General features: G+C 45.6%; 1 pseudogene across 1 annotated transcript in view; it reads left to right on the top strand.

Moving 5' to 3' along the window:
• The first annotated feature begins 1571 nt into the window (after positions 1 to 1571).
• Positions 1572 to 22810, top strand: part of LOC311104540 (supervillin-like) — a 35043-nt pseudogene continuing 13804 nt past the window's right edge. Inside the window, exons 1-9 of the transcript XR_014615793.1 lie at positions 1572 to 1646; positions 11809 to 12500; positions 14302 to 14336; positions 16060 to 16121; positions 17772 to 17920; positions 19057 to 19288; positions 19792 to 20339; positions 20512 to 20620; positions 22745 to 22795. The product of XR_014615793.1 is annotated as a supervillin-like (transcript). The remainder of the gene's footprint in view (positions 1647 to 11808; positions 12501 to 14301; positions 14337 to 16059; positions 16122 to 17771; positions 17921 to 19056; positions 19289 to 19791; positions 20340 to 20511; positions 20621 to 22744; positions 22796 to 22810) is intronic.

The following is a 22810-nucleotide window of genomic DNA, read 5'->3' as shown; positions in this document are numbered from 1 at the left end:
AATGACACTGCTGTATGAGCATATAAGTGAATGCATTGTTTTTATATTGTTCCAACTGCACCTTTGGTTCTTTATGGCCCTTTTTTATTTCATATTTATTCTCCGTTTAGAAACTTAGAAAGGTCATACCTGTACATCTGTTTTATTGGCCATAACATACATTTTCTTTAAGTTTTGAGATGCAATTTCCATGTAAGAGGCATTTTTTCAGGACAGAGAACATTCTGTGATCTTGTTTTAATTTGGCAAATGTAAATTAATTTGATTAGTAGTACTTTTGACATTGTTACTGTTTGCATTTCATTCATTCAATTGAGCAGCACCTGTTAACTGTTATTGGACTTGGTTTGATTTCACCCTCATCTTACATGTATTTTAATGAAGACATTTTCACAAAATCATGTTTCCAAATGTCTGTTTTACTATTTTGTACGAGAGACATGGCTATAAGGTTATCCCACCTCCATTACCTTAAGTGGTTATAAGCCACAGTGTCTTTCTTTCATGACCTTTGACCTTAGTATGGCCACACAGGGTCAAGTGCAATGATGTTTATAAGGTCAGATATATTCTTATTGTTCAAGACCTGTAATGGCCCAAGCTAGAGTATGAACAGACTCTCACTTCGGGAGAGATTACTCTAAGTAGTTATCTGTGACTTCGTGTTATTTTAAAAGTTTTGTCTTTGGCCTTTTCAGATGTGAAACTGCCAGTGCTGCATCCTTCCCTCTCACTTGTTGCCTAATTTGTACAAGGGCCTCTGACCCAGCTCTGATCTGATCCCCCTTTCAATGTATTCTGGTCCTTGTACCCTGTTAATTTAAAGGCAGAGTCAGTGATATGACGTAGATGCACAAAGTAAACAGCATAGTGGGTCAATTTCAGCAACAGCTAAGAAATTTGGAGCGCAATGCCAAACTTCACTGTTTTGGTCCCGTGGCTACCACGTTGTAAGAGTGTGACGCGACCTGTGCAGCATTCCAAAAACAGTTTGACTGTTCGAGAGCGAAGTCTTCCATCTCGCTCATCTTGCATCTCCTCATTGCAATATTTGCATTGCTGCTTGTGCGACGTCATTTCGCGGACCATCTTTAAGTGAAATGGCAAAGTGCCTGTTTGGGCACTAGAGGCAGTGTTCTATACTTAGAGGTGGTAGGGTACTTCTCAAATTAGTTTAATTAGTTTGCCTTGCAGTATTTTGTGATAACTTTCAAACAGGTTAATTTTATTCCCGGGTCATATTTGGATTAATACAAGTGTCTTTAGGTTTTAAGTTATCTTTGTTCAAGCGTATCTTGATCCATGAAATGGCCAGACTTGACATTGTAGAAATAAAATAAAAAAAATCCAATCATAACTTCAAAGATAGAGAAGACCATGCTGCTAACTTTATCTGCACTATTGACAGTGTGCTGACATTTTACTGGTTCTGTCAGTTGCTGTCTATCGCTCTCCCAGCTTTGGCCCCTGCATGTGGCATGCCCCAGCACCCGGGCGAGGGGAGGGGGTTATAATTTTATCAGGGACAGTCTGCGCTCTGCGCTCGCCCTAAATGAGCTTTCACGCTCTCTGTTGCAGCGGCGCACAAATGCCCAGTCCCTGCTGTTGTTAGCGACCATAGCAGGTCCCCTACGATTCGAGTACATGTAAGTACCCTAGAAAAATTCCTTTATGTAGGCTTCTAAAACAAAACATGTTGAAAGCCAACTTACAATGGGAATTGTTTAGCTTTTCGTTCATTGTAAATGACACCGTGAGTTTTAGTGTGCTTTTGGCACAACTAGATTACAACAGCTGATTCGACTCAAATAAACTGACACATTTTAGGACATGGTTCATTTAATTAATTTGCATTTAAAGACCAATTTGATCTATTAATCATATAGCTACACAGTTAGTTAGAAATACCTCTCCAGTGCGCACGAATGGCAAGGAAAATAGACCCTCGAATTGTGTCCATTACGCGTCAGTTATTGATATGGAATTGTGTCCCCATTGCAAGGTCTTCCCCCAGTTTTTTAAAATTATTGACATGTGGTATCAAATAGTGATTATACTCTGTTAATAGATCTGTAATATCAAACTGCAGAGAGACTTGGTCGGCCTAATGTCATTATCTTGCCAAACATTTGACTTGAGACTTGTTTGCTTAGGAAAATTGCTCTCATTTGTGCCATGGCTCATGTCTTGTTTTGTCATCATTGTGGTGGTTTTATTATCTGAGGTCTTTCATACTATATTGTGAGATCATATTCTTGGATACATATTTGGTGGTAATGATGTTTGTTGCCATGGTGTATTCTTGAAGTGGTGAGCTACTGACTGTATTGTGGCTGATGTAGAGGGTGGATGTTGGAGTGGGCTGGTATATCAACTAGGACTGAACTATATGTACAGAAAGGGACAGTGATGTCATGTCATCATTGATACTTACATGTAAACCATGTGATTTAGGCTAGATCTTTTGGATGCCATCTGGCATTGGTGGAGCAAAATATTCCCAATTGTTCACACTTGGATGTCACACAGTAAACAACTGTTAATGTGTCATATCATTCCAGGGGCAGGGGGTGGGTTACTGTATGAGGGGCGGAGGCGGAGGAGAGCTACAGCTGCTGTAGAGGCATTATGTTACTTAGTGTACACAAGTCCTAGAAGCTGCAGTTGTTATCATTTCTAAACTCAATTAGAGTGTATTTGTATAGGCTCTGCAAAACTCTGCCACTGCCCCAGTGATAGCAGAATTCTGAGCTATTTAAACCCAGAGCCTTTTATGGTAAATAGAAGGCTCTGTTTAAATATATCCCTAACTCACCTGCATCACATGTCCATTGTGTCCAGTGATTATCCAGAACATGGGTACAGAGAGAGGTAACACCCCTTAAGCCTTCTGTATGCTTCGGTTCGGCTCGCCTAACGCTTGAAAATCGAGAATAAAAGCAGCAGTAGTACTGTTTGTCCATCTTGAGACTCCGTAGCCAGTATACACTTCCTCAAAATATTCGAAGGTAACTCAAAAAATCTGTCATTAACTTTGACATTTTTTTGCCGAGGAGATCTTTTTACATCTAACTAAGATGTTTGGTGCAGTATTTCTCAAGTGAAAAAAATGTGCATGAAAACGATTAGTCTCTCATTGAATGACAACAAACACCTCATTGAATAATCCATTCTGTTGACAAATCACCGAAGAAGGGGCGTAGACTTCGGCTACCGACTTCGGCTTGCCTTGAGAAAAAATGTAATGTGCACAAACAGCCGAAAAAACCATTGCCGAAGACCAGAACGAACAAAAAGTAATCATAATATATGCACAAACTGTTCAGAACTGTTTCAGCTGGGAAGCATGCGGAGTGGATGGGAAGCCACTGCTCATTTGCCCTTACATTTCACTGCTGCCTAGTGGGGGGCAACACATCTAATCGTGTGTAATTCCTCTCTGTCTCTTTAATCTGGATTTCACAGTCTGCTCATGTCCTGAACTTCGTGACATCATCTGATGTAACATATCACCCCTTTAACTTCAATGGGGGAAGATGTGAGATCAGAGACCCCATGGTTGGGAAAAGTCCATTGCATTTGTATTGGAAGTTATAAGGTTTAGTATGGACATTATCTATGAATAATCCTTTTATAATTATAGACTACTGTGTGGGCATTTTGAGTTCTGTTAAACCAAAAAAACATATAGGGTAAGGGGATACCTAGTCAGTTGCACAACTGAATGCATTCAACCGAAATGTGTCTTCCGCATTTCACCCAACCCTTCTGAATCGGTGAGGTAATACCTCCTACATCACAGGAGGTTGGTGGCACCTTAATTGAGGAGGACAGGCTTGTTGTAATGGCTTGAGCGGTATAAGTGGAATGGTATCAAACACATGGTTTCTATGTGTTTGATGCCATTACATTCGCTCCATTCCAGCCATTATTATGAGCCGTCCTCCCCTCAGGAGCCTCCACTGTCCTGCACTACATGACCAAAAGTATTTGGACACCTGCTCATGGAACATCTAATTCCAAAATCATGGGCATTAATATGGAATTGGTCCCCCTTTTGCTGCTATAACAGCCTCCACTCTTCTGGGGAGCCTTTCCACTAGATGTTGGAAGATTGCTGCAGGGACTTGCTTCCATTCAGCCACAAGAGCATTAGTGAAGTCGGGCACTGATGTTGGGCGATTAGGCCTGGCTCGCAGTCGGCGTTCCAATTCATCCCAAAGGTGTTCGATGGGGTTGAGGTCAGGGCTCCATGCAGGCCAGTCAAGTTCTTCCACACCGATCTCGACAAACCATTTCTGTATGGACCTCGCTTTGTGCACTGGGGCATTGTCATGCTGAAACAGGAAAGGGCCTTCCCCAAACTGTTGCCACAAAGTTGGAAGCACAGAATCGTCTAGAATGTCATTGTATGCTGTAGAGTTAACATTTCCCTTCACTGAAACTAAGGGGCCTAGCCTGAACCATGAAAAACAGCCCCAGACCATTATTCCTCCTCCACCAAACTTTACAGTTGGCACTATGCATTCGGGCAGGTAGCGTTCTCCTGGAATCCGCCTAACCCAGATTTGTCCATCGGACTGCCAGATGGTGAAGCGTGATTCATCACTCCAGAGAACGCGTTTCCACTGCTCCAGAGTCCAATGGCGGCAAGCTTTACACCACTCCAGCCAACACTTGGCTTTCCGCATGGTGATCTGAGGCTTTTGTGCGGCTGCTCGGCCATGGAAACTCATTTCATGAAGCTCCCGACGAACCGTTATTGTGCTGACATTGCTTCCAAAGGCAGTTTGGAACTTGGTAGGGAGTGTTGCAACTGAGGACAGATGATTTTTACGCGCTACGCGCTTCAGCACTCGCCGGTCCCATTCTGTGAGCTTGTGTGGCCTACCACTTCGCGGCTGAGCCATTGTTGCTCCTAGACATTTCCACTTCACAATAACAGCACTTACAGTTGACCGGGGCAGCTCTAGCAGGGCAGAAATTTGTCGAACTGACTTGTTGGAAAGGTGGCATCCTATGACGGTGCCACGTTGAAAGTCAATGAGCTCTTCAGTAAAGCCATTCTACTACCAATGTTTGTCTATGGAGATTGCATGGCTGGGTGCTCAATTTTATACACCTGTCAGCAAGGGGTATGGCAGAAATAGCCGAATCCACTAATTTGAAGGAGTATCCACATACTTTTGTATATGTAGTGTACATTAATGCTGTTCATAGCAGTTCCTCAATGCCCTGTGTGTCCTCAGGATCAGCGTGGGACCAGGGTGAAAGAGGCACATAAACATAGTGTCCGTGACTACCTCACCTCAGCTCTGTTTACAATGACATGCGGGGAGATATGATACTCACCTTCCGTTTTGCCTCATTAAAACCTCTCTAGTACAAGTTGATTCAACTTTATCTTGGCAAATAGTGTATACAGTATCATTGCTCTGTGTATTCCTAGCGAGTACTAACTAGTCTGTTCATCTGGGTGCTTTAGAACATGCTTGTCAACTAGTGTTACTGGATTAGGGGCTGATGATCCATGCTGAGCTCCAATGGCAACCAACCTCTCTCGCCCAATCCAATCCAGCCCTGCCTAGCCTGTCACATTACCTCTGCACCGGTCTGCCACAAAGATGGACACTCTCTGTCTCTGTCTTCATTGTCTTACTCTCACTCACTTACATGGTATTGGGACGTTTCACATCTTGCCCGCTCTTACTCTTGAGAAGGTAGGGCTATACTAACCAAACTGTCTCTATTCTTGTGGTAGTCAATTTTGTGGTTGTGTTGAACTTGACCTCACATACACACATGAGCACACACACATACACACATGAGCACACATACACACTTGCCCTTCTGATCTTGATGTCCCGTGGGGATCATTGTGTCTGACAGCTCAGCGTTCGGTGCATGGCCTTTTGCTTTCGTCTGTGGCAACGTCAGATTTGCAGATTCACCTGGCTCTATGTTAGTCGCTTACCTTACACTGTCTGAGAGTAGTAGTCAAAGACAGGAGTGACTGCAAAATCAATTTAAAGTCAATCATGTCTTCTACATACAGTGGGGAGAACAAGTATTTGATACACTGCCGATTTTGCAGGTTTTCACCCCGCTATCATCCTACAAAGCATGTAGAGGTCTGTAATTTTTATCATAGGTACACTTCAACTGTGAGAGATGGAATCTAAAACAAAAATCCAGAAAATCACATTGTATGATTTTTAAGTAATTAATTTGCATTTTATTGCATGACATAAGTATTTGATACATCAGAAAAGCAGAACTTAATATTTGGTACAGAAACCTTTGTTTGCAATTACAGAGATCATATGTTTCCTGTAGGTCTTGACCAGGTTTGCACACACTGCAGCAGGGATTTTGGCCCACTCCTCCATACAGACCTTCTCCAGATTTTCTATTGGGTTCAGGTCTGGAGACTGGCTAGGCCACTCCAGGACCTTGAGATGCTTCTTACGGAGCCACTCCTTAGTTGCCCTGGCTGTGTGTTTTGGGTCGTTGTCATGCTGGAAGACCCAGCCACGACCCATCTTCAATGCTCTTACTGAGGGAAGGAGGTTGTTGGCCAAGATCTCGCGATACATAGCCCCATCCATCCTCCCCTCAATACGGTGCAGTCGTCCTGTCCCCTTTGCAGAAAAGCATCCCCAAAGAATGATGTTTCCACCTCCATGGTTCACGGTTGGGATGGTGTTCTTGGGGTTGTACTCATCCTTCTTCTTCCTCCAAACACGGCGAGTGGAGTTTAGACCAAAAGCTCTATTTTTGTCTCATCAGACCACATGACCTTCTCCCATTCCTCCTCTGGATCATCCAGATGGTCATTGGCAAACTTCAGACGGGCCTGGACATGCGCTGGCTTGAGCAGGGGAACCTTGCGTGCGCTGCAGGATTTTAATCCATGACGGCGTAGTGTGTTACTAATGGTTTTCTTTGAGACTGTGGTCCCAGCTCTCTTCAGGTCATTGACCAGGTCCTGCCGTGTAGTTCTGGGCTGATCCCTCACCTTCCTCATGATCATTGATGCCCCACGAGGTGAGATCTTGCATGGAGCCCCAGACCGAGGGTGATTGACCGTCATCTTGAACTTCTTCTATTTTCTAATAATTGCGCCAACAGTTGTTGCCTTCTCACCAAGCTGCTTGCCTATTGTCCTGTAGCCCATCCCAGCCTTGTGCAGGTCTACAATTGTATCCCTGATGTCCTTACACAGCTCTCTGGTCTTGGCCATTGTGGAGAGGTTGGAGTCTGTTTGATTGAGTGTGTGGACAGGTGTCTTTTATACAGGTAACAACTTCGAACAGGTGCAGTTAATACAGGTAATGAGTGGAGAACAGGAGGGCTTCTTAAAGAAAAACTAACAGGTCTGTGAGAGCCGGAATTCTTACTGGTTGGTAGGTGATCAAATACTTATGTCATGCAATAAAATGCAAATTAATTACTTAAATATCATACAATGTGATTTTCTGGATTTTTGTTTTAGATTCCGTCTCTCACAGTTGTGTACCTCTCTCACAAGTGTACCTATGATAAAAATTACAGACCTCTATATGCTTTGTAAGTAGGAAAACCTGCAAAATCGGCAGTGTATCAAATACTTGTTCTCCCCACTGTATAAGCTTGCAATGGCAATCTGGAAGACACTGTCTCACACCATTCCCAATACTCCCAGAGCAAGTGGTGTATCTACAGTGTAACCAATGTCTGTGTTTATCTGTTTATGGTGATGGTGAAACCATGACTGTTACAGACGACCACAGAGTACAGTGCCCTTTAGGCCTGCAGTACCTCTGCTGTACTAAGTCCTATGAGTCCCATGGCTCTCCGCTCATTGTTCCATAGGCCCCATTGTGTTTCAGCTGTGGGGGGAAAGGGACAGGAATGCTGACGCTAACATTTAGCCATTTCAGGACACACACACACCCACACCAATTTTCGGCGGCCTAGCCAATGGCTCAAGTCCCTACTGATTGAGAATACAAATGTGTTGATGTCATTATTTATATATGGTTAGTGGTTCAGATCCTTGTTTGTGTTCAAACAGCCAGACAACCTACTAACCAGGATGGAGGTTTTGCATGTGTGTGCTTGTTGAGAGAGAAATTAGACTGTCAGATGAGTGAGTATGGACAGTCCTGCTCAGGGACATTTCTAGGGACATACACTATACAGTGAGGGAAAAAAGTATTTGATCCCCTGCTGATTTTGTGTGTTTGCCCACTGACAAAGAAATGATCAGTCTATGATTTTAATGGTAGGTTTATTTGAACAGTGAGAGACAGAATAACAACAAAAAAATCCTGAAAAACGCATGTCATAAATGTTAGAAATTGATTTGCATTTTAATGAGGGAAATAAGTATTTGACCCCCTCTCAATCAGAAAGATTTCTGGCTCCCAGGTGTCTTTTATACAGGTAACGAGCTGAGATTAGGAGCACACTCTTAAAGGGAGTGCTCCTAATCTCAGTTTGTTACCTGTATAAAAGACACCTGTCCACAGAAGCAATCAATCAGATTCCAAACTCTCCACCATGGCCAAGACCAAAGAGCTCTCCAAGGATGTCAGGGGCAAGTTAGTAGACCTACACAAGGCTGGAATGGGCTACAAGACCATCGCCAAGCAGCTTGGTGAGAAGGTGACAACAGTTGGTGCGATTATTCGCAAATGGAAGAAACACAAAATAACTGTCAATCTCCCTCGGCCTGGGGCTCCATGCAATATCTCACCTCGTGGAGTTGCAATGATCATGAGAACGGTGAGGAATCAGCCCAGAACTAGACGGTAGGATCTTGTCAATGATCTCAAGGCAGCTGGGTCCATAGTCACCAAGAAAACAATTGGTAACACACTACGCCGTGAAGGACTGAAATCCTGCAGCGCCCGCAAGGTCCCCCTGCTCAAGAAAGCACATATACAGGCCCGTCTGAAGTTTGTCAATGAACATCTGAATGATTCAGAGGAGAACTGGGTGAAAGTGCTGTAGTCAGATGAGACCAAAATGGAGCTCTTTGGCATCAACTCAACTCGCCGTGTTTGGAGGAGGAGGAATGCTGCCTATGACCCCAAGAACACCATCCCCACCGTCAAACATGGAGGTGGCAACATTATGCTTTGGGGGTGTTTTTCTACTAAGGGGACAGGACCACTTCACCGCATCAAAGGGACGATGGACGGGGCCATGTACCGTCAAATCTTGGGTGAGAACCTCCTTCCCTCAGCCAGGGCATTGAAAATGGGTCATGGATGGGTATTCCAGCATGACAATGACCCAAAACACACGGCCAAGGCAACAAAGGAGTGGCTCAAGAAGAAGCACATTAAGGTCCTGGTGTGGCCTAGCCAGTCTCCAGACCTTAATCCCATATAAAATCTGTGGAGGGAGCTGAAGGTTCGAGTTGCCAAACTTCAGGCTCGAAACCTTAATGACATGGAGAAGATCTGCAAAGAGGAGTGGGACAAAATCCCTCCTGAGATGTGTGCAAACCTAGTGGCCAACTACAAGAAACGTCTGACCTCTGTGATTGCCAACAAGGGTTTTGCCACCAAGTACTAAGTCATGTTTTGCAGATGGGTCAAATACTTATTTCCCTCATTAAAATGCAAATCAATTTATAACATTTTTGACAAGCGTTTTTCTGGATTATTTTGTTGTTATTCTGTCTCTCACTGTTCAAATAAACCTACCATTACAATTATAGATTGATCATATCTTTGTCAGTGGGCAAACATACAAAATCAGCAGGGGATCAAATACTTTTTTCCCTCACTGTATATACAAGAGTATGTGGACACCCCTTCAAATTAGTGGATTCGGCTATTTCAGCCACAGCTGTTGCTGACAGGTGTACAAAATCGAGCACACAGCCATGCAATCTCCATAGACAAACTTTGGCAGTAAAATGGCCTTACTGAAGAGCTCAGTGACTTTCAACGTGGCACCGTCATAGGATGCCACCTTTCCAACAAGTCAGTTTGTCAAATTTCTGCCCTGCTAAAGCCACCCCAGTCAGCTGTAAGTGCTGTTATTGTGAAGTGGAAACGTCTATAAGCAACAATGGCTCAACAGCGAAATGGTAGGCCACACAAGCTCACAGAACGGGACCGCTGAGTGCTGAAGTGCGTAGCGCGTAAAAATCGTTTGTCCTCGGTTGCAACACTCACTACCGAGTTCCAAACTGCCTCTGGAAGCAACGTCAGCACAAGAACTGTTCGTCGGGGGCTTCATGAAATGGGTTTCCATGGCAGAGCAGCCGCACACAAGCCTAAGATCACAATGCGCAATAGCAAGCGTTGGCTGGAGTGGTGTAAAGCTCTTCGCCATTGGACTCTGGAGCAGTGGAAACGCGTTCTCTGGAGTGATGAATCACGCTTCACGTGATTCGGCTTGTACGGCTGTTTTTCATGGTTCAGGCTAGGCCCCTTAGTTCCACTAAAGGGAAATCTTAACGCTACAGCGTACAATGACATTCTAGACAATTATGTGCTTCCAACTTTGTGGCAACAGTTTGGGGAAGGCCCTCTCCTGTTTCAGCATGACTATGCCCCCGTGCACAAAGCGAGGTCCATACAGAAATGTTTTGTTGAGATCGGTGTGGAAGAACTTGACTGGCCTGCACAGAGCCCTGACCTCAACCCCATTGAACACGTTTGGGATGAATTGGACGACTGCGAGCCAGGCCTAATCGCCCAACATCAGTGCCTGACCTCACTAATACTCTTGTGTCTGAATGGAAGCAAGTCCACGCAGCAATGTTAAAACATCTAGTGGAAAGCCTTCCCAGAAGAGTGGAGGCTGTCATAGCAGCAGAGAGGGGACCAATTCCATATTAATGCCCATGATTTTGGAATTAGATGTTCGACGAGCAGGTGTCCACATACTTTTGGTCTTGTAGTGTACATTCCCAATGACATGTTAAGTACCATGTTATTGGTAGAGGATCAGAATGAATACTGTAGCTTACATAAACCATGACTGGGTTTGAACAACCAGCGAACTATACCATCTCTGGGTAGGCCTATTGAGATATAATTTACTTTGTAAATGTAATCTTTTGTTTAGTTAGTGAACTTAGTACTTGCCGGACAATGTCTCCAACTTTTCAGCTCGCTAACATAGGAAGCACTAACTAACGTTGGAAGCAAGAGGGACTGATCTGGTCCAACCTTAATGATCACCAGTGGAATTCTACTGGAGGGGAAACCTTCAGAAAGTCAGCCACGTACTGTAGGACTGAAGTGGAGCTGACTGGCTGGATGGCTGGCTGGCGGTGGTATAGGGTTTCAGTGCAAGGGGAGATTCCTGCCTTGCAGAGCAGCCTACAACAGGTCATCTTACAGGGCTTCAGCAGGAAAGAGGAGAGAGAGAGAGAGAAGAGAGAGAGACGGGCGACATGGGAAGAAAAAGAGGGGGCAATTATAATGTAGCTGGTTGTCTACAGATGGCATGCTGCTATAAAATGAGATGAAGCATGACGCTGATTTTATATGGGACATTTTAACTAGGTATGGTTTGTTTGGGTTCAATGCTATGTGGGTGTGAGAGAGACTTGTGTAAATTCTGGCTACTGTAAATTCTTTAGCTTTTTGTTTCATCATAGCGTCATGTTATTTGATTTAATAGTGCACTTGTAGGCTGGTGGTATGTTTATGTCGTAGTGATTAACTTACTGAAGAACATACGGATGTGAAACAAACAATCAATTATTCAACTGGTAGGGAATGAATGTGTGGCTAACTGATTGTGAAAGTGAGATTGCACAGTTATCTGATTTTTCTATTGCGCCCTCTGTCTCAGCAGTGCGATGAGCTCAAAGGAATGATTTGCCTGTATGACAGTCTACTGATTGGAAGAAGACATTCCCAATGCCAACAACGGAGGTGCTGATTGGTTCCACATGCCAACTTTGGACCTTATGATTGGTGAAGCACTTTAGAATATCTTACTGGTGTTTGCAGTTGATTAGAGCACACACTAACTTACTGGAGGAGGATTTGGTTTTTGAACCTCCATTTATCCTTTGGTGTTTGATAGCTGAGAAGTGACGTAGGAGGGAATCTCTTGAGGTTTGAGTCATCAATGCCCAGGTCATTGTTAAAGGAGACCTACTGAGACCTTCTGACTTACGGACAGACAGGGAGAGTTACAGGCAGCATGGACACTATGGAGAACCCCGCCTTGGAGCCCAGATCGGAGCGGATCGCCCGCTACAAGGCCGAGAGGAGGCGGGAGCTGCAAGAACGCTATGGCAACATGGAGGAGCTCCCATCCAAGTGGGTGAGGAGGGATGGGACTCTCATGAACTCAGACGGTGCTCCTCCCTCCACAGACAGGACCCTCTCTGGGGGGGTGAACGGCAGAGCAGGGGGGCTGGAGGGGGGCAGGAGGGGCCTCCACTGGGAGAGCAGCACCCCTCTGGAGTCAGAACCTCGGAGAGTCTCCAACGGCTTTGAGGCAGACACTTCTGCAGACCCAACATACCTCCAAAGGTGAGTCCCTTCCATGTGTAGCCGATCAGTAGTGGAGACCCTTCTCAACCCCATCAGGAACACAAGTGAACAAAGAGTGATGCAGCAGACAGGTTGCATACACTGACAATTCCCTTTGTTTCTGTGTATGATGTCACACTACATGCTGACTCAGACCACTGAACCTAGTTATGCTGAAAGTGTGCAGGTAATGCCTACTGGCCATCAGTGAATTGTTGTGTTATACAATATCAGGCCACGTAGAGTAACAGCTACAACAGAATGGCCTTTTCCCTGTTCCTTAACTACAGATTGATGAATAGAAACAACCCTATTATGTGTAACCACCTCTTAAAACAACCCCCATTCAGTCACCAAGCTCCTTCTCCAGTGAACATTCTCTCATGTGACCTTTCAGCCCCGTAAAACAGTTGTCAGAGTTCACCTGTGCTTTATGGCGTTTGTTGCTAATTCAAGCAGAGAGAGCTAAACCTGGCTCCCAGCGGGGTGCAGTACTAGTACAGCAGAGATCACATTGATTCCTCCATGTGTGTTTTATACCCTACTGACCTGGACTCCCTTTCCTTTAAGAGATACAATACTTTGTCAAGGTTGCTCTTTAGGAATTGGCAGTGTTGTGGTAGTTTGCCACTTTCCTTACGCCACCTACCTCCCTCCTCCCCCGCCTACAGGCAGTGTTCCTCTGGCTCTGCCGGCATGTTGAGTGGGGGGGAGCACCTAGCTCCCCCAGGCCCCCCTGGACCCGACTCGGCCCAGCTGCAAACGCGGGTGTCGGTGGGCCAGCTGAGGAGTGCCCTGCTGCAGCAGACCGGAACTGTAACACAGCCTGAGAAAGTGTAGGGTCTCCTGCATGAAACGGCCTGTGTGTGTGTTGTTATTCTGAATATGTGTGGGTGTCAGTCTCTTTGTGAAATCTTCTATTTGTCTCTGTTTGTATACGTCTACAGTGTGTGTTAGTGGGAGTTGTCCCACTGCTTCCAGTCTCTCACTATCTCTCTCTCCCTTTCTCTCCTGATGCTCACCCTGTTCCTCTGTGGTTGGGAATAGTAGCCCTGACAGTGGCCTTGCGGCCTCTTCCCTTGACCTGGCTGTAAAGCCGTGCTCGGAGGGGGGACGGCGGCGCACCCGTCGCTACCTCCCTGGGGTGTCAGGCGGGGGCCGCAAAACCAACGAGCGCTTCAGGACACAGCCGATCACAGCCTGTGAGGTGCAGGAGAGCGGCGGGTAGGGACTGTGTGCTGCGGCCCGCCGTATCAACCATATCATATCAGAGCATGCAGGTCAAGCCTGGGGCTCATCTGGAAGACTCTGCCGTAGTTTGGTTACTCTTCAGGTGGAGAGGTTTGCAGTGTTTTGTGCCATTGCAGGGTTGTTGTTTTTTTGCTGATGCGTTGTTTTGATAGTGTGTGATAATGGTTTCCATGCATGTAAATGCTTTCCAGATATTTACTGTCCTCTCATAGAGGAGCATTTCTTCTGGTGGTCCTTGTGGTTATGTATTGAAATAATTGCCCTTGGTACACTGGCAAGAGGCATGATTTGCATGTATGTTTGCATCTGTTAATGGCGCTTAATACCAAAACCATGACATGAACAGTGTTGCTATGTTGAGCATGCAGATATGGCACAGGAGCCTGGGCCTGTGTGTGAGATACAGTAACCCACACAGACAATGGAGAGAGAGTGAAAAGAGAGAATTATACCAGGCAGGAATAAGCATGGTCAAACTCCTCTCATCTTTTGTCTTGTGTGCATGTTTCAGCCAATGACCTTGTGTTGATTCTCTCTCTCTGTCCCACAGGCTGCTAGAAGCAGAGGAAGAGGAGAACGCTAAAGGTAACGAACCCCGCCCACCTGGGGTCACATGGCCTGTTTTTGTTTGCCACACACAAACGGCTGATCCATGGCCTATTGGACTGCCTCTGTACTGCCTCTGTGTTAACTGAGTGGGGGGAGGGAGGGACAGAGACACAGCTAGAGAGAGAGAGGGACAGAGAGGATCACAGAGAGAGAGAGAGAGAAACAGAGAGAGAGAGAGAGCGAAATAGAGAGAGAGAGAGAGAGGGGGGGGGTCACAGGCATAGTGCTGTGTGGCTTGCCAGGGATAATGTTTAACACAGTGACAAAGAAGAGCAGGTGCTCTCTCTCTTTCTCTCTCTCGCTCTCTCTCTCTCCCCCCCTCTCACTCTCCCCCCACCCCTCTCTCTCTCTCTCTCTCTCTCCCCCCCTCTCTCTCTATCACAGAAATGCCGACATGAGAGATAGGAGGTGGCAAAGAGCTCTGATCAGCACTTGTCTCTACAAGTAGCGTGTGATAAAATGGCTCAGCAGGCTGCTGTGATAGGCTCTGTCATCACACAGTAGCTGAGAGACAGACAGACAGACAGACAGACAGACAGACAGACAGACAGACAGACAGACAGACAGACAGACAGACAGACAGACAGACAGACAGACAGACAGACAGACAGACAGACAGACAGACAGACAGACAGACAGACAGACGAAAAGGGGGCGGACAACACCGGGTCAGAAGGAATAACAGTTTTTTCTATTTTCACTCAAAATCAACCGATAATATAAACGCACAAACCTATATCAACTAATAGTTACTGTATAACAGTACGTTTATAACAGTAAACCTAATGAATATACTCTGACCTCTACTTACACTCAACCCCAGCTCCAGAGCTGCCTTTATAGAACATCTATAATAAACAGAACATTAAAATAAATCAAGGGCTTTTATTTTTAAACAGTCCACCAGACCCAGATGGGCACAGGGTGACGGTAGAATGTTGAAGTTCCTCTGTAGGGATGGATTTATGAGCCATAAAAGCTCCTTACCGCCACTATAAAAATTGTCCCCACTTCTACACAGTAGCTGTCCAATAAGTTATCTCTCATACATTCATTTGTATGTCCACCTAAAATACATGATTACATAGCCATTGAGAGCATTGTTAGAAACAACAGAGACAGTTGACACTCACACGATCAGCGATGCTGACCAACTGCCCAACTGCCTGGTCAAAAGGATGAGCTGTGTGGTCATTAAGTTCAGGCCAGGTGAGAGGAAGTAGCCAGCTAGCAGTGCCAGCTGAGAGATAGTGGTGGTGGTGCCATGTGACAGTGTAGTGAATGCCAGGTGCAGGACAACAAGCAGGGCGATGGCCTCACATGAATGGATCAGTCACAGAGATCTGTCTATCTCATTGTGTCGCAGCTTGACTGACAGGTAGCCTCTCTGGACTACTATAAGCAGGTTAACAGTTTTTGCTGTATGACAGGGACTGTGAGTTCGCTATATGATCATAAGGTGAGTGGGGTGCTGTTCAATTTTTTGTTTGCCTATTTTTATTTAGAGGGTTCGGGTTAATGTGTTTGACAGGCTCAATGATGCCAAAATGATATCCCTGCTGATGACACAGACAGGCTGACAGGCATTTTGCATTTTAACAAGGTGTGTCTTTGAGTGTGTATGTACTTACCTCTAATGCATTTACCTCAGTTTGCCTGACTTTATGTATATATTTAATGTAATGTATTTTCCCCCCAGCTGATGTGAAGACAGACGACAGAGCCAAGATGAGTGTGGCGGCCAAGATGTCTCTGTTTAAAGTAAGCACGTCCATCTATCTCAGCCTTGGCTGTGAAACAGGAACTCCTCCCAGGACCCCGCTCCTGTTCCCTTGTACCTGACCACAAAAGGTCATCACCATGGAGACCAGGGGGGCTACACAGGGCTTATGTCTCACCACTGCACATCAACAGAAACAACAGAGCCCATGTTGAGAGAGAGAGAGAGAGAGAGAGAGAGAGAGAGAGAGAGAGAGAGAGAGAGAGAGAGAGAGAGAGAGAGAGAGAGAGAGAGAGAGAGAGAGAGAGAGAGAGAGAGAGAGAGAGAGAGAGAGAGAGAGAGAGAGAGAGAGAGAGAGAGAGAGAGAGAGAGAGAGAGAGAGAGAGAGAGAGAGACTGCTCACCTTACAGTCATGGAGCAACACATGATGAGCCAACAGGCTGAGCTGAGCATGCAGAACTGAACACGCCGAACGAATGTTGAGGAATATGAATGGCCAAACAGGTGCTGCTCTCTGATCCAGACAGGGCCTTGTATAATAGTACTGTACTATATATTGGTACATGGTGCCTAAATTACATCTGCAGAAAGAGTGTAATATAGGAAGCCAGACCACAGAGTGCATGCAGATGGACCCTGCTGTTCTTAGTTTACTCCCATTGGTCAATGTTTTATTGTTTATGTAGCCTTTGGCAGTCTGTCTTGTTAATCAATCTAATTTAGCTATAGTCCCAGGCTATAGTTCAAACATTTCTCAGGAGGACTGCTAATGGGTTTCCTTCTCTGTGTTTACTTTGAAATGGGATCCTAGTGATCCACCTTTACTGAAATTCAAAACATTAGCAACCAACCAGCCCCCCCCCCCACCAACCAACCAGCCCCCCCCCCCCCCCCCCCCCCAGGGGAGCCAGGTGGTTATAAAGGGACTATAAAGCCATGAACAGCCATTAACAGGTGGTTATAATTAGCCTATAGCTAGCTCCTGTCAGGCTGGCTGGTGGAGGAGGGAGGCAGGGCCAGGAGGGAGGGGATTGAGGGGAGGGCCAGAGAGGTAATGGTACGCTACTGAGGGAGCTCTGGTTACACTGTGACCTGCAGACCTGGCATTCTATCCCTCTCCTCTACCTCCTTACGTAGGCTACCCACAGCAACTTACAGATCCCTGGTTTATTCACCAGCTAACTGACCCACTTCCGCTGCCTATAGTAATGCACCTCCATTCACATGCCAGGAAAGAGAGAGAGTTTCAATGAAAGATATGAAAAAGGAGAGGACATTTCTGTCGTTTCTCCTGTTATTTTTTCAGTAGAGTGAGACAGTCATTTCAACCATTATTTTACATTTACATTTAAGTCATTTAGCAGACGTTCTTATCCAGAGCGACTTACAAATTGGTGCATTCAACTTAGGATAGCCAGTGGGACAACCACATCTTGATCACAGTAAGTACACTTCTTCAAACAAGCAGCTGTGAGCAAAGTCAGTGCAATCAGGGACAACTACATCTCGATCACAATAAGGACATTGTATGCTCTGTTTGATCTAAATGTCTATTATACACCGGTGGCAAAGGTATTATTGTGCAACATGTAATGGTCAGATATTATGTATCAAATATCAACATAAATGTTATGAATGACTATTTCTCTCTCTCTTTCTTTCTCTCTTCTCCCTCTTTCTCTCTGTTGCAGGAGCTAGAGAAGACAGCAGCCCCTGAGGCCTCCTCCTTTCTGAAGCCTCGCTCTGGCAGCGTCACGTCTGAACGCAGAGTACGACGCGGCAACGAGCACCGCTCACTCACTCAGCCAATCACCTGTGAGGAGATGGTGGTGGCCACCAGGTGAGCAGGGTCAAGAGTCACACCTCGATGGTCAATGGACAAGGAGATATTGTATCTGTGGGCAGTGACGTGTTGGCAGACAGTATGCAAAAAACATTGGCCTCTCACACATTCAAATTCCTTGCCCAGTGGGTTGTGGAATCCACATGGAAGGCAGGTCATGAGATCATAACTGATTATAGTTGTGAAACGGTTTATGGTATACGGTTTCTGTAGGTTCGTCGCTCTAGCACATTCGGATATCGATTTAAAGCCAACGTTATCAAAGTAATCTAAAATAATTCATAGATTTTAAATAAAAAACACTTTATGTTTGTCATAGATGGACAATATGAGATGAAAGGCCATTTCATAACGAGTTCAGGAAGTCATGCTAGAGCCCTGTGCGATGTTCAGAAGGGTGGGGGCAGAAGTTTTAATCAAGAGAGACCTTTTTCTAATACTAAACATAAAAATATGTATTTCACCATTATAATGAAGGCGAAATCTTATAGTTAGTCGTTTTATAACTTGATTGTACTATATTTAGAATGCATATAAGTTATTTCAAGCCTTATACAGTTTTGTTGAATAGAAAATACATCATATAAAATATTTCACATTTTCATATTTGTACTGTATACTTGAGCTTGTGTCCTGAAAAGTGACTACTCCTCAGCAATTTATAACTATTTTTACCAGAAAGGTGAGATTGTAATCTTTCTTGCGGTATAAGCATTACTAAGTATTGTTTATGGCCCTCTCATGATAAATAATTACTTTTGGGTATGTCTATTTAGGCAGAAATCTACATTTTGCCATTACATTTAACAGGTTTAATATTGCACAGTTTTCTATTGAAAACCTAGAGCTGGTAGGGTTTGTTCACTCATAATGGCGTCCCATCTGGCTAACTACATGTGTCCTTTACTGAGTTGGACAGAGAGATTCCTGCCTCTAATTGGAACAGGGAGCAGTCAGAGAGGAGGCTAAAACACTAATTTACTGCCACGCATTAAAAATATCTCACATTGTGTTCCACAGTTCCCGTCAATACACATTTTAATTAACAGGGCTGTTTCTCTGTTTTAACTATTCATCCATGACTTCCATTCACCACTCTTCTTCTCCTATCTATCTACCCCATGTCCCTGCAGCACCCCCCAGCCAGCGGAGTCAGGCGAGGCCAAGGCTGTGCAGGCCGAGGCGGAGGCGGTGGAGGACGATGAGAACAGTAAGCTGACTATGAGTGAGAAGCTGGCTCTGTTCAACAAGCTGTCCCTGCCAGGGAGCCAGGGGGACGCCCCTCCTGATGCCCCCCCGGAGAGACGCAGGCAGAAGGGGGCACGCTACCGCACACAGCCAATCACTGTGGAGGAGGTCAGCCTGGTGAGTGTGTGTGGGACCAAGACATCCTCAGAGGAATGGAAGAGAGAATATTAGAGATGACATTGGCAATTGTGTGTGTGTATCTTTCTTTAACTGAGAAATGTAGATTGTGACACAGGTGATTCAGTGTGTGTATGAGTGCGAGTGTGTGTGTGTGTGTGTGTGTGTGTGTGTATACTGGATGTTGACGTGAGCATGAGTATGTGAGTAAGTACACAAAATTAAATGTCACGCTCTGTGCCTCTAACTGTTGTGAGCACTGGATTGATCAATAGTTTTAATTGATCAGTATCAAGCCAATATTGACCATACCACTGTCCAGAGGGTAACACTACACTAGCGCCCAATTCACACTAAAATTAGACAGGTCCAAAATGATGACTCAGAAATATGTAGTAACCTCTTCTTTTTATAGTTTTCATACTAATTTACACTATTGTGATGAGTAGAATCGATCATCTCCATGTCTCTGACAACATTCTCCTCTCTATGTCCTCCCTCAGCTCCAGAAAGGCCCCATCCAGCTGCCCCCGCTGCGCCTGTCCCCCACCCTCTCCGACCGGCAGCAGGAGCTGTCCGTCAACCTGAGGCCCTTCGAGGTGCATCAGGCCCAGACTCGACCCGAGGCCGACGTGGAGCCAAACACAGGACCTGACCCGTCCCAGCAGGGCTTGCAGCAGCGCTGGGACTCTGAGCCAGGAGAGATCAGAGGCATCCTGATGAAGAGCCCCTCTGCAGGACCAGAATGGGACCCAGACAGAGACATTGTATGGGAGGACAGACAGCAGGACCAGAACGGAGGAAGGGAGAGAGGGAACGGGGTGGAGGAGAGGAGGGCAGTGAGACATGATAATGTACCCGTGCCTCGTAGAGAGAGACCAGCCTCCTCTGCCCCCTGGAGACAGAGGAACAGGAACAGGAGGGAGACGGTGGCCATGTGTGCCCCAGCCAGGCCATCCTCAGAGCAGGGTCACCCCCAGGAGGAGAGGCCTTCCCTGGCTGAACAGAGAGGGCAGATGGACCCCCCTGTGAACACCTCTGGGAGAGACAGGTACACAACTAACACAAGAGCCAACACACAGGCCTTTTAAATTATGTGTTTGTGTGTGAACGTTGAGGGAACGTTGTGACCCTGTGTGTGTGTGTGTGTGCGCGAGCGAGCATACGCACGAGATAGAAATTTGCATGACTATTTCTTAGACCTCCCCTCTGTCTCTGTGCAGGCTGTCAGATGCTTCCAGGGAGGAGGAAGAGGAGGAGAGGGGTAGCTTAATGAGGAGAGACACCCCTCCCAGACAACACGTCCAGGTGACCTTGGCGGACCAGAGGAAGGTAAGACCAGCGGCCATCTTACTGGACCTCTCCTTAGTTGAAACACACACATACACACCTTAGTCATAGCAGTCAGCTACTGGGAATGGTGGGCAGTGGATAGATGCTGACATCACTGATTTGCACTGGAAATCTCAGACTGACTGAGCTCATTTGTTTTGGAGCAAATTGATTGGCTGTTTATAGTTGATTTGGGTCTGCACTTGTGTTTAGCATCTTGAATATGTAGGCTCAGAATCACAATGAGGCAAATCCAGTTTTAGCCTGGAAAGCAGAGCAGCGGACAGCTGTGGACACATCCTTCTCAGTCAGATAGATAGATAGAGCCACAACAGGAGGCTCCCAGCCAATCCCTACTCATTTTACATTACATTTTAGTCATTTAGCAGACGCTCTTATCCAGAGCGACTTACAGGAGCAATTAGGGTTAAGTGCCTTGCTTAAGGGCACATCGACAGATTTTTCACCTAGTCGGCTCGGGGATTAGAACCAGCGACCTTTCGGTTACTGGCACAACGCTCTTACCCACTAAGCTACCTGCCGCCCCAGGGTCTGTGATACTATGGCTTGGCCCCACTGTAACACTCCACACCAGCCCAGCCCAGAGAAAAGGCCCTGGCTTCCCCTTGTAATCTCTGGGTGGCTGCCTGGAACCAGTGGGTTTAGTTTAACCTGTCAGTCAGGGAAAGAGGGGAGGATGAGGGTCACCAGGGGGACAAATCACAGGGGAGATTGGCCTGGATTTGGGAGGCATTTCAAAAGAGGGGATGCTGTCCGCACACTGCCCAAAAATTATATCGAAATAGTATATCTATTTTGAAAAAGGTGAAAAGTACAAAGGTGGATAGTACGTGGCCAGGTAGGAGGAGTTAGTTAGCTGTCCTTTTTGTTCTTGAAGGTAGAACAGATATGTTGTGTAGGCTAGTTCAGAAAGCTGAGTGCTTAATATCAGAGTTTGAGTTTTGCCATTCCACTGAAAACAAAGGAGCATCCTAACATCATAGCACTTCTACACCAGCCCTATATCTTACTATGGTATGTGTTTAATATCATACCACCTCTACACCAGCCCTATATCTTACTATGGTACTGTATGTGTTTAATATCATACCACCTCTACACCAGCCCTATATCTTACTGTGGTATGTGTTTAATATCATACCACCTCTACACCAGCCCTATATCTTACTGTGGTATGTGTTTAATATTATACCACCTCTACACCAGCCCTATACCTTACTGTGGTATGTGTTTAATATCATACCACCTCTACACCAGCCCTACACCTTACTGTGGTATGTGTTTAATATCATACCACCTCTACACCAGCCCTATACCTTACTGTGGTATGTGTTTAATATCATACCACCTCTACACCAGCCCTATATCTTACTGTGGTATGTGTTTAATATCATACCACCTCTACACCAGCCATATACCTTCCTGTGGTATGTGTTTAATATCATACCACCTCTACACCAGCCCTATATCTTACTGTGGTATGTGTTTAATATTATACCACCTCTACACCAGCCCTATATCTTACTATGGTATGCGTTTAATATCATACCACCTCTACACCAGCCCTATATCTTACTATGGTATGTGTTTAATATCATACCACCTCTACACCAGCCCTATAACTTACTGTGGTATGTGTTTAATATCATACCACCTCTACACCAGCCCTATAACTTACTATGGTATGTGTTTAATATCATACCACCTCTACACCAGCCCTATAACTTACTGTGGTATGTGTTCAATCTCTGAGAGCTACCTTGCATTACTTAGATATGGGTGCAGCTCCTAATGGTGCTAATGCCCAGTAATGGGCTGAATGGCTCAGAATGACATGGTATGTTAACAGATAGACTGAGAGGCTTCCATGAAAACCCTCTTGACCCCATTAGGCACCCTTAGCTGGACAGTGTTGACAGTTCTCCGTGCTGTGTGTGTGTGAAGGAGAGACCTCCATACCCTTGTAGATGGATCTCATTACCCTTCACCCTCTCTTTCTCCTGTTTGCCGTATCATTTTATGCTACGCTCGCTCCTCTCACCCTCTTTTTCTCTTGGCTTTGCTGACCACACCCCCTCTATGCTCCCATGCTGCCCCCTGTAGGAAGACAGTGAGATCTCCCATGATGCACCAGCTGTCAACCCTCAGTGCTGGGTAAGCGGAGTGCTG

Source organism: Coregonus lavaretus (assembly GCF_964263955.1).
Source record: "Coregonus lavaretus genome assembly, chromosome: 28".
Lineage (NCBI taxonomy): Eukaryota > Metazoa > Chordata > Actinopteri > Salmoniformes > Salmonidae > Coregonus > Coregonus lavaretus.
Note: the sequence above shows the minus strand (reverse complement) of the source record. Positions and strands in the feature narration are given on the sequence as shown.